Below are 17,525 nucleotides of genomic sequence, written 5' to 3' on the forward strand. Positions count from 1 at the left end.
AGTCCTTGTGCCTGGGCTGGTGTGCCCATTTAGTCTTGTTTTGTTTTATGAACCTGTCTAATCTTTGGCTGAAGGGTAAACTCAGGAGTGACTTCACTACTGAGTTAAAAGGGTGTTCGGGGGCCATACACTTGAGCTTTCTCCAGTCTCTATCAGACCTGTAATTCTGGCCATTTTTTTGTGAGTTAGAATTTTGTTCTACGTTTATCTCCAGCTCCATCTGGGACCCTCTGTTGTGATCCCTATCAGAGCAGTCAGTGGTGGTAGCCGGGCACAATCTAGTGGTGCTGGACTCAGTCTGGTGGAGGCTGTGGTAGTTGTGGTCCATTAGTCCTTTGGACTAATCTTGCCCTTGTATCTTTGGTTTTTGGTTTTCTTCATTCTCCCTTGCTCCAAACAGGGGGGGATCAGTGGAGTATCTTAGATGGCTACTCAGAAGCTTTTAAGATCCCAGACACTACTCAACCAAAGATGTAGAACATTTTCTTTTTTGTTGTTGTTATTTCACTTTAATTTTTTTTTTATTTTTGGTGAAAATATACACAATACGTACAGCCATTCAATAATTTTTACATATACAGTTGACAGTGGGTACAGACTTCATATTGTCACAATTCTCCCCATCTCTCCCCATATTGTTTCACCACCATTAAGGCTCTCTGCCCCTTCATGTTCTTGTCTGTGTTTTGGAGTTACTGTTGTCCATTTAATCTCATATAGATAGTTCTTTTAAAAAGCACAGTGCTCAAAGTGAACCTTCTTTACTAAATGAGCTAAATTGTTGCTTAGTTTAAAGATGCCTTCATTGGATAGTTTGGGTTCCAGGCTTAAAAATTGCTTCCAGGCATTGGATTCAGTGGTTCCTCCAGTCTCGATGTATCCAGTAAGTCTGATTTCCAGTAAGAATTTTGAAGTTCTGTTCTACATTTTTCCCTCCTTTTGATCTGTTGTTTAGCTTTTGCCCTATTCATTAAACAAAAATATCAACCAGCATTCATCATCAGTTACCACCCTAGGTTGGCTAGGGATAGAAGGGTTTTGTAAAAATCAATGAAAGCATTCTGTGAGAATCAATTGTCACGTGGAATTTACAATAAAGGACATTGTATCTTTTATTATTATTTATAAATTGTGTCGTCCATATATTTTGTATAAGTAAAAAAATACATAGGTGCACGCTTCCCCCACCCCTGAGATCTGATTTTTAAAAACATTTCCCAGCACAGCACTCTCTGTTATCCACCCCCCCATGTGGGCTGAGTACCAGAAGACTATTCAGCGAACAAAGCTGGAATATCAAGAGGGAAGAGTTGAACAGAGCTGCAGAAAGAAACATTGATGACAGACAACGAAGAATAATTCTTGGGTCCCACAGGATTTCTAATTCTCTGTTCTAGTTCTTCCTGCAGTCTGGCTTGCATCTTTGTTCCAAATATGACTGAATCCTTACCCCATATTTCTACTTTTTAAAAATAATTTTTATTGTGCTTTAAGTGAAAGTTTACAAATCAAGTCAGTCTGTCACATATAAGCTTATATACACCTTACTACATACTCCCATTTACTCTCCCCCTAATGAGTCAGCCCCACTCCCTCCTTCCAGTCTCTCCTTTCGTGACTGTTTTGCCAGTTTCTAACCCTCTCTACCCTCCCATCTCCCCTCCAGACAGGAGATGCCAACACAGTCTCAAGTGTCCACCTGATACAAGTAGCTCACTCTTCGTCAGCATCTCTCTCCAACCCATTGTCCAGTCCCTTCCATGTCTGACGAGTTGTCTTTGGGAATGGTTCCTGTCCTGGGCCAACAGAAGGTTTGGGGACCATGACCGCTGGGATTCTTCTAGTCTCAGTCAGACCATGAAGTCTGATCTTTTTATGAGAATTTGGGGTCTGCATCCCACTGATCTCCTGCTCCCTCAGGGGTTCTCTGTTGTGCTCCCTGTCAGGGCAGTCATTGGTTGTGGCCGGGCACCATCTAGTTCTTCTGGTCTCAGGATGATGTAAGTCTCTAGTTCATGTGGCCCTTTCTGTCTCTTGGGCTCATAGTTATTGTGGGACCTTGGTGTTCTTCATTCTCCTTAGAACATTTTCTTTATAAACTATGTTATGCCAATTGAGATAGATGTCCCCCAAGACCATGGTCCCCAGCCCTCAGCCCAGTAATTCAGTCCCTCAGGAAGTTTGGATGTGTCCATAAAGTTTCTATGACCTTGCCTTGGTCAAGATGTTCTGGCTTCCCCAGTATTGTGTACTGTCTTACCCTTCACCCAAGTTACCACTTACCTATTGTCTAGTTAATATTTTTCTTTTCCCGCCTTTTCCCTCCCTAGTAATCATCAAAAATTGTTTCTTTCTGTGTGTAAACCTTTTCATGAGTTTTTGTAATAGTGATCTCATACGTTATTTGTCCTTTTCTGATTCACTTATTTTGCTCAGCACAATGCCGTCCAGATTCATCCATGTTGTGAGATGTTTCGCAGATTCATCATTGTTCTTTATTGTTGTGTAGTACTCCATTGTATTCATGTGCCATAGTTTGTTTATCCATTCTTCTGTTGATGGGCACTTAGGTTGTTTCCATCTTTTTGCTATTGTGAATAATGCTGCAGTGAATATGGGTATGCATATGTCTATTCGTGTGATGGCTCTTATTTCTCTGGGATATTTTCCTAGGAGTGGGGTTGCTAGATTGTATGGTATTTCTATTTCTAGCTTTTTAAGGAAGCACCATATCGTTTCCCAAAATGGTTATACCATTTCGCATTCCCACCAGGAGTGCATAAGAGTTCCAAGCTCCTCATACCCTCTCCAGCATTTCTTTATTTCTGTTTTTTTTAATTCTTACCCATAATATTTGGGAGAGATGGTATCTCATTGTGGTTTTGATTTGTATTTCTCTAATGGCTAGTGATGGGGGCATTTCCTCATGTGCCTGTTAGCTACCTGAATGTCTTCTTTGGTGAAGTATCTGTTCATATCCTTTGCCCATTTTTTAATTGGACCATCTTTTTATTGTAAAGGTATAGGATTTTCCTATAGATTTTAGAGATTAGACCTTCGTAGGATTTGTCGTAGTCAATTTTTTTTTTTTCCCCAGTCTGTTAATTCTCTTTTTACCCTTTTGGCAAAGTCTTTTGATGAGTGTAAGTGTTTAATTTTTAGAAGATCCCAGTTATCTATCTTATCTTCTGATGTTTGTATTTTTAGTTATGGTCTCATGATACTTTAGAAGTTAGCTTATGAATTTAGAGAAAAATATCTATTAATTTCCAGTTGCTATTCAGTCAGTTCTGACTCATGGCAACCCATGTGTGTCAGAGTAGAACTGTGCTCTTTAAAGCATAGGGTTTTCAATAGATGATTTTTTGGAAGTAGATCACCAGGCCTTCCTTCCTAGTTGCCTCTGGGTGAACTTGAACCTCTAATGTTTTGGTTAGCAGCTGAGCTTGTTAATGGTTTGTACCACCCAGGGACAGGCAAAAATATAATACCCCCAAAATAGATATTTTACTTATTTTTTTCAGTTCCTATAGTCGCATTAAACAGACACAGTGATTAAGAAAGAGCTCGACTGCCAACCAAAAAGGTTGGCGGTTTGAATCTACCAGCCACTCCTTAGAAACTCTATGGGGCAGTTCTGTTCTGTCTTATAGGGTCACTATGAGTCGTAATCAACTCTGTGCCAGTGGGTTTGGTTTTATTTCCTGATTACTTAGCAAGAACAGGAGGAAGAAAACAATTAGCATTTCCTCTTCTTTTCCATTGCAACAGAAGTGGTGAACTAGTTCTTTTGGTTTTGAAGATTCTCTAGTTCATGGAGTTAGTGACTGGAGGACTCAGGGAAGACATGGAACATGAGAGAGCAGCTCTTGTAGCTCTCACCTTGGCTTCTGTGTAGCTGGGGTACTTCCCGATGGTCTCATATGTGGAAGGCCAGTGTGCAGAAAGAAATGGCTTCCGTGAAACTTAACACCATCCCATTCTCCCTCAGTCTTTTGCTGTCCTCAGGATAGATAGCACCTAGTGTGTATATCCTCTCTCCCCCACCACCCCCCCCCCCACTCACACAAAGACTGGAGCAAGGGATACTTCTTTAACCATCCCTTAAATATTTCATTGTTTCGATTCTAAAGGAAGATGCCTCCATACAACCAGATAAGCTTTGTTGTCACCAACCACTGCTGAGTTGTGCAGAAAAGAGAAGTTTATCTAAATGCGTATGAGAAAGTTGAGGTCTTCATTATTTAGAACTTTGATTGCTAGGAACCTTGAATTGGATGTCACATGGAATAAGTCAGGGAGGAGAATATAATAGAGGCTTTGTGTAATGAGAGCTGCATTAAAAGAATTTCAAAATCAGTCATAAAGCAAAGAGGATATGAAAGAAAATTATGCTACAGCGAATAGGAATAGTTTAGATTTTAAAAAAGAATCATCATCAGTGGCATCCCTTTACATAAAACACAGTGTCTCCTGGATTAAAAATGCAAGCCTTTGGAGGCCATTTCTCGGTTCTGCCTGCCCCCATGTCTTTGAGGTGAAAGCAGAAAAGGGTAGAACCTTAATCCTTGGTAGTAATGCTTATGTTGAGTAGCATCTGGGAAATTCCTCTGTGGTTATCATTTTGCCAGTGTTGAAACTAACCTGAAAGTTGGTTTGGTTGTTCAAAGGTCTCCTTATTCATGTAGTTAGAATATTTCATTTGATAAACATTACCTGGCTTGTCATTTCAAAACCTGCTTGAGAATTTTCGGAATGAGTAATGGACAGGTTTAACTTCTACAGAACTTGTGTGTATATATGTATGTGTGCATGTATGTATGTATGTAGTTAGAGAATGCTCTTGAACTTAAGCTGCCTCCATTTAAAAACATAATGCCTGTGTCACAAACTCAGGATGATCATGATAAATGGCAGCAAAAACCATGGTTCTTCACGTAAAAACTAAGACATGCGTAAATAGCTCTCTTGGACAGGCTCTTGGGAATCTGCATTATAAAGCTGCATTTAGGAGAGAGAAAGGAAATAACACAGTTGGGAGGAGGTCAGAAGAAAAGGAAAAAGGCTATAGTTCTTTTCTCACAATTGCTCTTTTCCGAACACTGATTCCATGTAGTTTCATCCTTTCAACCCCTTTTTCTCCTTAGTATCTTGGCCTGCATGTCTGACATACAGAACATATGTGGTAATGAATGTAGCAGCATATTTGAAGTACCTAGTACTAGGTACTTTATACACATTGCTGTGTATCCTCACAGTGACCGGATATGGTAGATAATGTAACATTCTTTTTGTTGTTCTACCTAGCACTTCTTACCGTCTGGTTTATTATATATTATTCTTCTGCCCAACTAGAATGTAAAGTCCATGAGGGCAGGAACCTGGTCTCTTATGTTTTCTACTGTATCTTCAGCACCTAGAATAGTGCATGGCTCCTTGTAGGCACTTGGTAAATATTTGGTGAAGTCTAGGGTGAGTTGGGAAACCCTCGTTAGTGTAGTGGTTAGGTGCTACGGCTGCTAACCAAAGGGTGGGCAGTTCGAATCTGCCAGGCGCTCCTTGGAAACTCTATGGGGCAGTTCTACTCTGTCCTATAGGGTCGCTGTGAGTCGGAATTGACTCGGCGGCACTGGGTTTTGGTTTTAGGGTGAGTTACCCATTGCTGTCGAGTCAGTTCCAACTCATGTCAACCCCATGTGTTAAAGTAGAACTGCTGCACAAGGTTTTCTTCACAGAAGCAGATCACTAGGTCTTTCTTTTGCAGTGCTGCTGGTTGGGTTTGAAAATCAACTTAATGGCACCTAACAATAACAGGGTAAGTTAAGTCATGGACTTTGTAGTTTAATGGACCTGTCTGCTGTGAGTCCCAGCTGCAGCACTGGGAAGCACTTCGACCACTTGCAATTAGACCACTCCTTACCCTTAGTTTCCTAATCTGTAGTATAGGGATATAGTGGTTCTTACCTCTCAGGTTGTTTGTTTCTTTGGTTGTTTGGGGGGATTAAATGAGATAATTTACATGCAGTACCTAGCCCAGTAAACCAAACCAAACCCAGTGCCGTCGAGTCAATTCCGACTCATAGCGACCCTATAGGACAGAGTAGAACTGCACCATAGTTTCCAAGGAGCACCTGGCAGATTGAAACTGCCGACCCTTTGGTTAGCAGCCGTAGTTCTTATCCACTACGCCACCAGGGTTTCCTCTAGCCCGGTACCTGGTCCATAATAAACAATTAATAGAGAGCAGCTGCTGCTACTGATGTTGCTGTTAATTTCAGTATAGCACTTGTAAGACTGCATTATAATTGCTTTTTTCTTCCCCATCTGCACCGGATTGTAAATTTGGCTACATCTTCAACTTGCTATTGTAATAACAATAACGGTGTGATGATAACATTACCAGTACCAGTATTAGCAGCTATTATCATTTGGGGGCCCTGGTGGCACAGTGGGTAAGAGTTTGCCTTCTAGCCAATAGGTCAGCAATTCGAATCTACCAGCTGCTCCTTGGAAACCTTAAGGAGCTATTCTTCTCTGTCCTATAGGGTCTCTATGAGTCAGAATTGACTTGATGATAACGGGTTAGGTTTGGTTTATTATCATTTGAGTGCTCACTGAGTGTCAGACAGTATTCCGTAAGCCAGCACTGTCCGACAGAACTTTCTGCAATGATGGAAATGCTCTGTATCTACCCTGTCCCAAGTAGTAGCCATGAGGCACATATAGCCTTGGAGCTCTTGAAATATGGTAGTATGACTGAGGAACTAAAATTTGTTTTATTTTGTGTAGATTTAAATAACCACATGTGACTCTTTGGATTTCAAAACTCTAGTTCTATACATGCCTTAATTCACTTAATACTCACTATAGCTCCATGAGTTAGGCAGAGTTGAGGACCCTGAGGTTCTGAGAAGTTAAGTAACTTGCCCAAGATGACACAGATACTAAAGTCAGAGCTGGGACCTGAACGTTCCAATCCCTAGGTAATCTGATCCCAGGGCTACACTGGCAGCTTCTACACTGTACCTCCTTCATATCATTCTCTAGAATTGAAGTCCCATGTAGGCAGAGCCGAGGTCACATGCCTGTATTCTTGCTGCAGGGGAGGCTGAGGAAGCAGATTTCTGGTTCCTACCCCAGTGAGTTAGCACTCATAAGTTGGAAATTCCCCAAACATAGGAAAGGTGTTCAAAAGATTCTGGACAGCCACTGCACACCACTTCACTGCTCAACCTTTCAGACTCTTCTTCCAGACTTAAATTTGCAATTGGTGTCAACAACAACAAAATGCTCCCTCCTCACATATTGCAGCTCTCATAAAAGTAAAAAATGCTCTCCTCCTTCCCCAAAGGGACAATAACCCAACATCTTTCAGTTTTTGTTTCCAAGTCCAGGATGTTTGGGCGGTGCTCTTTTTTTTTCTTTTTTGTTACTGTTTCATCATGACACTCTTAACTAGTGACCTAAACTATGACATTAACTGCCGCCAACTTATTTTTTATAAAATATTAGGGGAAAAGAAAAGGGGGAAATTAGTTAAAAGCATAAATATATACATGTCAAACCAAGGAAGATATATGAGCAGATACCTCAGTCTTTGTTTTTGCTGTTGGTCCGGAACCCCTAGTTGCTGTTTTTAATGCCTATTCTCCTGCCCATGTTCTTTGTCCTCAGCTAGCTCTCAGCCGATGGTGGGTTTTTATCTGGCTTAGATATCCAAATCTGCTGCAAAAGACCTCTTTAAAGTGTTAAAAAGCAAAGGTGTCACATTGAAGACTAAGGTGCATCTGACCCAAGCTGTGGTGTTTTCAGTCACCTCATATGCATGCAAAAGCTGGACAATGAATAAGGAAGACTGAAGAAGAATTAATGCTTTTGAATTGTGGTGTTGGCGAAGAATATTGAGTATACCATGGACTGCCAGAAGAACCAACAAATCTGCCTTGGAAGAAGTACAACCAGAATGCCCCTTAGAAGCAAGGATGGTGAGACTACGTCTCACATACTTTGGACGTGTTATCAGGAGGGACCAGTTTTTGGAGAATGACATTACGCTTGACAAAGTAGAGGGTCAGCGAAAAAGAGAAAAACCCTCAACAAGATGGACGGATAGAGTGGCTGCAACAATAGGCTCAAGCATAACAAGGATTGTGAGGCTGGTGCAGGACCAGGCAGTGTCTCGTTCTGTTGTACATGGGGTCGCTGTGAGTAGGAAATGACTTGATGGCACCTAACAAAAACAACAAGATACCCAAGCCTTCATTTCGGAGGATCTGAGTTCTGAATGGTCCTGTCTGTATGAAGTTGCTTCTGTCTTCCATTCTCTTTGACTACTGAAAAAAAAAAAAAACCAAACCCGTTGCCACTGAGTTGATTCTAACTCATAGCAACCCTATCGGGCAGCATAGAACTGCCCCATATGGTTTCCAAGGAGCACTTGGTGGATTTGAACTGCCAACCTATTAGTTAGCTGCCATAGCTCTTAACCACTACGCCACCAGGGTTTCCCACTAGACATGGCAAAACCAGGAGATGTTCCAGGGTCCAGACGTGAACCTCCCTTTTCTTATTCTATAGCAGGAATCTTATTTACCCTTGTTAATCAAGATGTGTTACCTAGACCAATTCTGTAACCTCCCTTTTCAGCTGTCTGTTCAGTGTCAGGAGGAACTCAAAATTGCTAGATTGCAGTTTAAGCTTCCAAATCAGTGGAAGCATTGTTGAGTCCCCTTGGTGGAATCATTCTTCTCTTGAGTATGGAGACTCTTGAACCAGTAGAACCAGAGTTGCAATGATGGAGGAAAAATTACAAGTTGGTCATTAGGTGTGATGCAGGGAGGAGGAAAGGTATAAGTAATTCTACTTTTGACCCTTGGCTCCTAGAACCATGTGTTCTGGCTATAGTAGAAACAACGTCGTATATTATTCCCAAGTTCCAAGCATCTTGTGGGATATTACCCCAACCTCACGAGGTGTTGTCTCCCAGAGGTGGCACTGGAACTGAATCTTCAATAGATGATTTCAGCATTCTGAAAAATTGTCTTTCTGGATGATGGAATGTATGGTAAGACCAAGTGAATTCCGTTAGTATCAACACTTTGCTGTACTTTTTTCACTATAAAATCTTGAGTGAGATACCATGATGATGAAAAAGCATTCAATAATTCCATGGATGGCAAAGATAATCTCCGTGGACAGGAAAGACAACTTCAAATTTGGAATAAGTATGCTTTTGTTAGAGAAATAACAAGTGGCCACTAAAAGTTGAGGTTATATGCCTGAAATCATAGATGTTTTCATGAAATTAATATATGGGGTAAGAGTTCATTCTGAGTTGTTAGTTGGAAGCAAATCCAAAGCAAAACATACAGTTGAAAGTGATTGAATGAACTGAAAGTGTCTGTCACTGATTCAGTATGGCCTTGGGCAAGGCACTTATCTACTGTGGGCTGCCCATTTCTCACATCTATAAGTTGAGATAATGATACTTGTATATGAAAGGCTTTGAACCATTCAGATAAAGATGCTATGCAAGCAAAGTGTTTATTAATCACAATAATCATCATCTCACCTTCTCCTCAGCATGGCCTGTGTTTAAATTAAGCCGTGCTTAAAAAGATTAAACCCGGGTGGCGTAGTGGTTGAGTGCTACGGCTGCTAAGCAAAAGGTCTGCAGTTCGAATCTACCAGGGGCTCCTTGGAAACTCTATGGGGCAGTTCTGCTCTGTCCTATAGGCTTGCTATGAGTGGGAATCGACTCGATGGCAACGGGTTTGGTTTGGTTTTAAAAAGGTTGCCTAAGGAATGGTGCCCTTGATAATTGTTATCTACTCCCCTGACATCTGGTACTTTTCCTTCGTTGTACTTATCATAGTTTGTGATAATGTATTTGCCTGAAAAATAATTTTTTTGTCTCCCCTAAAATACATCCCAAATCCTATGGAACAGGGACCATGTTAGTTTGTTTACTGTTGTATTCCGAATGCCTAGCATAGTGCCCACATGTGGTAGACATTCAGGAAACATTTATTGAATGGATGAATAAATGAATAAACAAATAATGCATGTTTTCATGAATTCTGTCGCCCCCGCCCCCCCGCCAAAAACAAAAAACAAAACAGAGGCAAGGTCAGCAGTTTAGTTCCCCATCCTTCTAATATGGGAATTCTGTGTAAATAAGTGACCGTTGTTCATAATCCTGTAATAGGCATGGTGCCATGAGAAATTGACTAATTTCCAACAGCATAAATGTTTAGTAACAGATGCACGTAGATGGCTGCCTGCCTCATTCAGCTCCCATCTGTTGGACGAGTGTCTCTTCTAACAGTACTGGCTGTTAGAACCAGTAGTGTTCTCATACATGAGTGTTTAAGTTTTTTCATTTTGAAAAAAATTTTGAAAGGCTTGAAAGAGGAAAGGTATTTCTCTGTCTGCTTGGCTGTTGCTCAGTAATGGTGCATTACAGCACCTTGGCAAACAGTGAAGTCCACTCCATGTGTCATAATGCTCTACCAGGAAGTATTATTATCTCTTAAGTGTTTTGTCAGAAGTCAGATGCATGCTAAATAACATCACTAGGAAACACACTCAATTAAAAAGAATTGGGTTCAACAAAGTTCAGTGCAGGTTGTGCAACTGACAACAGAAACTGGCATGAGTTGAAGGGGTATAATCCATGTTGGTCATCATTAGCATGAGTGATTTTTTTTTAAACAGGGAGCAAAGGCGGTGTATTAAATTCTAGAAAATATAGTATGTCTCCATATATACTCGCAATTAGATTATATCCAATGAAACTATCGTGATTCTCAGCCTGGACATGCCTTTTAATAAAAATCTTACCAGGCTTTTTTTGCTATAAAAAGTGGAGACACTCTTGGCCTATATAAATTTACCTTGTGTATGACCAGTTGGGTTGGTGATGTGTCGTAAGTGTGGGCCAACTTCCCTGGGTGTTTCAGGGCTTACCATAAGGTCTACCACCCAAAAGGAACTCGGTAAATATTGGTTGAATGAGTGTTCTAGGATCTATTGAGGTAATTCTCTCTGGATTTCCAGGATGAAAGCAGATCCCTTAGCCTTAGATAAAGTTGACTATGAAATACTCAGTGTATTGAGCAAAACACACAGTAAATTGCTTATCAGTAGTATGTGCTAAAGACTGTGTGATTTCCAAAATATAAATCATTAGGGTATGTTATTTTGGGAGCTAGACATCTAACAATGATTGTTTTGGAGAGAGTAAATCCTTCCCAGTGTTGGTTCAATTACAGGAATGACTAATTTTATACTGGATTCTCAAATGATTCAAAAAGTGTGAATGACTCAGCCCATTAATATCCTTGGCCCTTGGGATCTCCCCTCCCAGTGAAATGATGGCTGTAAGGCAATAATGATTATTAGAGGAGGGGACCTTGACTTTGGCCTGTGGTAATAAAATGACATACTTTGAGTAATTGCATATGTATACAATATTTTTTTTAAAGAAATGAGGTATATCATCATCGGATGTATATACATTTTTTAAAATGAGGTTATAGTGTATTGAAAGTAATATGTAGTTTCAGAGTGGGTGACAGTGGAGTTCTGCCTGTTGTTTCTACCACGTATTTTTGTTTCTGCATCTAGCCTCCTCTGTTCAGAAGGACAGAGCTACCAAAGGCCTGACTCAGTTGTATGTCTTGCTGACTTGAGAGAAATGCTGTGGTCACAAGAGTGTTGGGTTCCAGTTAAATATAGCCAAATATTCACAAGTGGTTTTGAGTTTAAACTGAGCTGTTGGAGAGTCTCTGAAAGTTGTGGAGGTCTTTGTGCTTATTTCTATCACCATTCCATCTCTTTGAAACAATTCATCAAAGACCTGGCTATGTGGAGTCAATCTTTGTGTATGTATCTGTTCTTGCTAAAGTCACCACTGTCTCAGTGACCAAGTCCGGTGGATGGAGACTTCTTAATCCTTATTTTTAGCTTGATTTCTCTGGAGTATTTGCTAAATCTTGAAACTCCATGCTAGACTTTTGGACATTTTCTTAACTCTTGTACTTTTTTGTTTTAGACTTTTAGCTGCCCCTTAAGAAGCCCTGGTGGTGCAATGATTAAGCGCGCGGCTGCTAACTAAAAAGGTTCATGGTTCGAACCCACCCAGTGGCGCAGTGGGAGAAAGGCCTGGCGATCTGCTTCCGTAAAGATTACAGCCTAGAAAACTCAGTGGGGCAGTTCTACTCTGTCACCTGAGGTCGCCGTGAGTCAGAGTTGAGTCGATGGCACCTAACCGCAACAACAAGCTGCCCGTTAAATGTGGTATTCTCCAGAGTTCTGTCCTTAATCCCTTTTTTCTTCTGTTTTTTCAATCTTGTTGGTAATCCCATTCATTTCCATGGTTTTCATTAAAAACCATACACTGATTCCTCCATGTGGGGTTTCCAGGTCAGTCTTTCTGAGCTCCAGACCTATATTTCCAACCACCGTGTAGATACACTAATGGTTGTAACAAAAATAATAACAACAATAACAGCTATTGACTGCTCTGTGTCAGTTAGGTGCTTGATTGCTTCATTCTATTCATGTCTTATAGCAACACTGCAAAGTAAATATTGTTATTATTTTTTTGTTTACAAATGAGGAAACTTGGGTTAGAGGCATTTAGTAACTTTTCTAAGGTCATTCCGTTAGTAGCAGAGCCTCGTTTTTAATCTCAGCTCTAGGCCCAAGATTTTAATCCTAAACAGTTTAGATTAGCATGTCAAAATGGAATGCGTTCTGTTTCCCCTCTCCTTCCCAACACACACGTATCATCTTCCATTATTTATTCTCTGTTGTGATTGAAAAGGTCACATTTCATCTCTAAAGTTAAAATCTGGGAATTGTACTAAAAAAAAAAACCCACTGCCGTTGAGTGAATTCCAACTCATAGCGACTGTATAGGACAGAGTAGAACTGCCCCATAGGGTTTCCAAGGAGCGCCTGGTGGATTTGAACTGCTGACCAAGGAATTGTACTAGACCCCTAAATATCATGGATCACAAAAGTACTTTTATTTTTATGTCCAAAATATCTTATTTGTTCTTTTAGAGGCTTTAGACTCATGACCTTCAGGCTGATGTGTTGATTGGGCTATACCATAATGTTTTAAAAACCAGACTATATCTCATAAAAATCAAGATTTCTAACTTACCTTTAAAAACCAGGTTTGCATTAATGTCATTGGATTGTATGCTTAAAATGGTTAAAATGGCAAGTTTTATGTGATGTGTTTTGTCACAATAAAAAACAAACAAAAGCCTGGACTTGTTGTCTTACGTGGCCGCAATCATCTGGAGCTGAGTAGCAGCTTTCCCTGTACCTGGGGCTGGTACCTTTTACTTCAACACAGTCCTCACTACTTCCAGTTTTCCAACATTTACCTTGGGTTGTCTCAGATCCTGGCGTCTCTAACCCCATAGGCATTTAGGACACCTGGCAAAGACTATAGTTGTGTTTTCCCAACAGGTTCCCTTCCTTGTTTTCTGCCCTACTATTTGAATGATTTTTCTCAAATGAAATCTGTTAAACTTGCTTTCTTTTAGTGTTTCAGAGTTATGATTCCTCATTGGCACCTTCTTTTTAATCCCTTTCTCCGCTGCCCGTAAGATTAGGTCCCAGTTGCATAGCCTGGCTCCCAGAGCCTTTCACCACCTGCTCCCATCAGCTTTTCTCACTTTCTCTCCTCTTCAGCTCCAGTGCTTGGCACATAGAGGACACTCACTGAATATTGGATGGGTAAGTGGGTGGTCAGGAGCCTTGGTGGTGCAGTGGTTAAGTGCTCAGCTGTTAACCAAAAGGTCGGCAGTTTGAACCCGCCAGTCGCTCCTCAGGACAAAGATGTGGCAGTCTGCTTCTGTAAAGATTACAGCCTTGGAAAATCCAAGGGGACAGTTCTACTTTGTCCTAAAAGGTCACTATGAGTCAGAATTGACTCAACAGCAATGGGTTAAGTAGGTGGTACAGAGAAACCTGACTTCCTTTTCGCAAGGACAGTACTAAATTCTCTTTATGGAAGTATAGTGTCTGTTAAGTTTACTTCTCAGTACTTTCTATCATTTTAAGATCACAATGGTATAAAGATTAATAATCTGGAAAGCAAATTGTAGTATTCTAATTTTCATTAACACAGTGTCTTTTAACTCACTGGGATTTTAAGACCTGTATGAATTGTGGTGTTGGCGAAGAATATTGAATATACTGTGGACTGCCAGAAGAACGAACAAATCTGTCTTGGAAGAAGTACAACCAGAATGCACCTTAGAAGCAAGGATGGCGAGACTACGTCTTACATACTTTGGACATGTTATTAGGAGGGATCAGTCCCTAGAGAAGGACATCATGCTTGGCAAAGTACAGGGTCAGCGGAAAAGAGGAAGACCCTCAACGAGGTGGATTGACACGGTGGCTGCAACAATGAGATCAAGCATAACAGCGATTGTAAAGGTGGCGCAGGACTGGGCAGCGTTTCATTCCGTTGTGCGTAGGGTCACCATGCGTCGGAACTGACTCGACGGCACCTCACAACAACAACAACAACAACAACATCTAAGGACTTTATCCTTGGGGAAGAGATGGACTTTAATGATTTAATAGATCTTTTCCTCCTACCCAAAATGTGTGTGAGGTTTTTAAAATTTGTCTTAGAAAAAGAGGGCCATTCATACCCTATTACACTAGGTGACAGCTGTGATCAGCTTCTCAAAGAATGGCTTTTTTCTTTCCCCTTTTGGTATTATATGTCCATTTCCTTTAAAAATACAAACAAAACAAGAAACCATTAAAATAATAAAAAGGTTAGTTTCCATTTATTGCATTGATTTCAACAGATGCTGAGCTGAGTATTTCTGGGCTCTCATTCTGATAGCTAGCTGGGGGAAGTTCTCTTTGCAACAGAGAGCTATGCCAGCTGCTGTATCAATTGTTTTGAGAAGATACTTGCCGCAGTGATCTTATGTGCTTGAGAGCAGTTCTCTTGAGGTTCTAACTGTGAAAAAAATATTTTGGATCACTAAATTTGGTTTATTCAGGCTTTCCTAGTCATATTTCAGATCACCATATTGTCAACTTCAAAAACCTTATCCCTCCCTCCTCACTCTCTCCAACCTTCTACCCAGCTCCTCAACGGTGGTTGTAGTTGAACTAGGGGAACTAAGTATACTGAATGGGTTAGAGACTTTGTTAAAAATAAAATTTGTATTTTACTTACAGTTTGCTCAGATGGGATTTTATCTGATCATCCCAGATTAAATAATAATTTCAGACTGATCAAAAACCTTGAGATGGCTCATCTCTATGCCTTCCTATATAGTTCCATTAACGTCTTAGGTGAATGTGAATTGATTTTATTTATTTTAAAAGTGAACCTTTGTGCTATTTTAAATTGTTTTCAAAAGACAAAATATGCATTTACACAGGATAATATGGCTGGACTGGCAAAAACAAACAAAAAATAATACATATCTTGTTTGAAGCTGGAGTAACATGTGAGTCCACTTTATTTTGTCAATCCAGAAAGAGAAGCCACCATTTCTTGTGATGACCCTTTTCTGAGAACCAGCAATTTATTTTCTGTAGATTCTCCAAACTCCTCCTGCTACGATTTTGAACTTGTTTCCTCCTGTTCTATCCAGAGCAGAGGTAGAGATAGCTAGTCACTATGTATAATAGCTCGTATTCTTGAGGCATAAGGCATTATTAGATCGCTTTTCTCCCTTCTCTTTTCCAAATAGAATTGTATTGGTTCTTTAACCTTACAGGTCTTATTTTAAGTTCTTATTACATTTAAGACTAATTGAAGCCTTTTGTGTTTTTCACAACCCTCTTTGATGGTGGCCCCAGCACTGATTGAATAGCATCAGTACAATGAAAAGAAAGCCTGTTCCCACATTCTGTAACTGTAAGTGTAAATGTAGCCACTTGGGCTTCCTACAGAATTTCCACTGTGTTGTTGTTGACTGCTGTCAGTTGGCCCCAGCTCGTGACGACCTCATGCCAATGGAATCGGACTGTTGTGGTCTGTAGGGCCTTCGCTGGCTGATTTTTGGAAGTAGATCACCAGGCCTTTCTTCCTCATCTGGCTTAGCCGGCAGGCTCTGCTGAAACCTGTCTGACACCACAGCGACATGCAGACCTCCACTGGTGGATGGGTGAGGGCTGTGCTGTCGGCGCTTTGGTTGGCAGTGAACTGGGTCTCCCCCATCGAAGGCCAGAGAATTCTACCGCTGAACCACCACTGTGCTCAGTTTTCATTTTAGATTTAACTAATTGAAATTTATAACAGCTACGCAAAAGAATATATTACAGTCTTTTTTCCATAACAAAGGATAATCAAAGCAGATAATTTGTAGGTATCTTTTGATTATACATGTATTGTTACTCAGATTCAGGAAGATTAGCCATATATGCCACTGACTAGAACCAAAACCAAGATTTTCCGTATCTGTCTTGTAGTCTTAGCATTGCCTCTGACTAATTGGATGATTGTAGACAAGTCATTGACCTTCTTTCTGTATCATTTTATCACTTGAGAAACCAAGGAAGGAGGAGATCAAGATTAGGTGATCTCTTAGTTGTCTCAGAAATTGTACTGTGCGCTGGAGCCCTGGTGGCACAGTGATTGGGTTACAGGTTGCTAACCAGAAGGTTGGCATTTTGAATCTACCAGCCACATAGAATTGCTATGAATTGAAATTGACTCGGTGGCAACAGCTTTGGGTTTTTTTTGGTACTCTACTATTACTAGTAACGGTTAATAAATTATAGATGTTTGTTGGTAAGTATATTTGGGACTAATAAGATTAATTCATTCAAAAACAAAAAAAATATTGAGTAATACCTGTGTGTTCTGAACACAGGCAATATAGTGATAAATGTGCTTTCAGAAAGTTTGTATTTTATTAGGGGAGAGAGACATATAAAAATAAGTGCCATGGAGTATTAGTGGTGCTGTGATAGAAGTCTGTCTGAGGTATATCATGGCATGGCAGAGAGTTCGGTGAGTTATGCTTGACAGTGGCAGGAGTATCAGGAAAGGGTCAGTGATTCAGGGAGCCAATATGAAGGCCTAACAAAGAGCAAGTTCAGTGAAGCAGTAGAGTCAGCAGCTTGACTGTAGTGGCTAAAGTTTGAGGATGGGGAAGTAGGGACAGTGGTAAAAGATGATCTTTTTCCCCTAAACAGCTGTAATATGAAGAGGACATAATTGAGGGACACAGGATTATAAAAGATTGTTTTCAAATATGGAAATGCCAAGTTGATTTAAAGTTTTGGGGGGAAAGAACTGATAAAGAGGGAAAGTTTGTTTTGAAGAAGAATGGAAAATATGTAATTAAGATCCAAGTTGAAAAGATTGAAGATGAATAGAGGGGGAGAGGTATGGATAGATTTGTGATAAAGCAAATTGAATGCTCATTGGGGCATCTAGGAGGTAGATAAATGGATGTTCACAGTAAAAGTCTTTCAACTTCTGTCTACGTTTGAAAATTTTGTAATAAAATATTGAG

The 17,525-nt window shown here is 40.3% G+C and overlaps 1 protein-coding gene across 1 annotated transcript in view; it reads left to right on the forward strand.

Moving 5' to 3' along the window:
• The window catches only part of NSMCE2 (NSE2 (MMS21) homolog, SMC5-SMC6 complex SUMO ligase), a 271,144-nt gene that overhangs the window by 84,551 nt on the left and 169,068 nt on the right, over positions 1-17,525 (forward strand). The window lies entirely within an intron of this gene.

The sequence above is a fragment of the Loxodonta africana genome, chromosome 14, assembly GCF_030014295.1.
Source record: "Loxodonta africana isolate mLoxAfr1 chromosome 14, mLoxAfr1.hap2, whole genome shotgun sequence".
Taxonomy (NCBI): domain Eukaryota; kingdom Metazoa; phylum Chordata; class Mammalia; order Proboscidea; family Elephantidae; genus Loxodonta; species Loxodonta africana.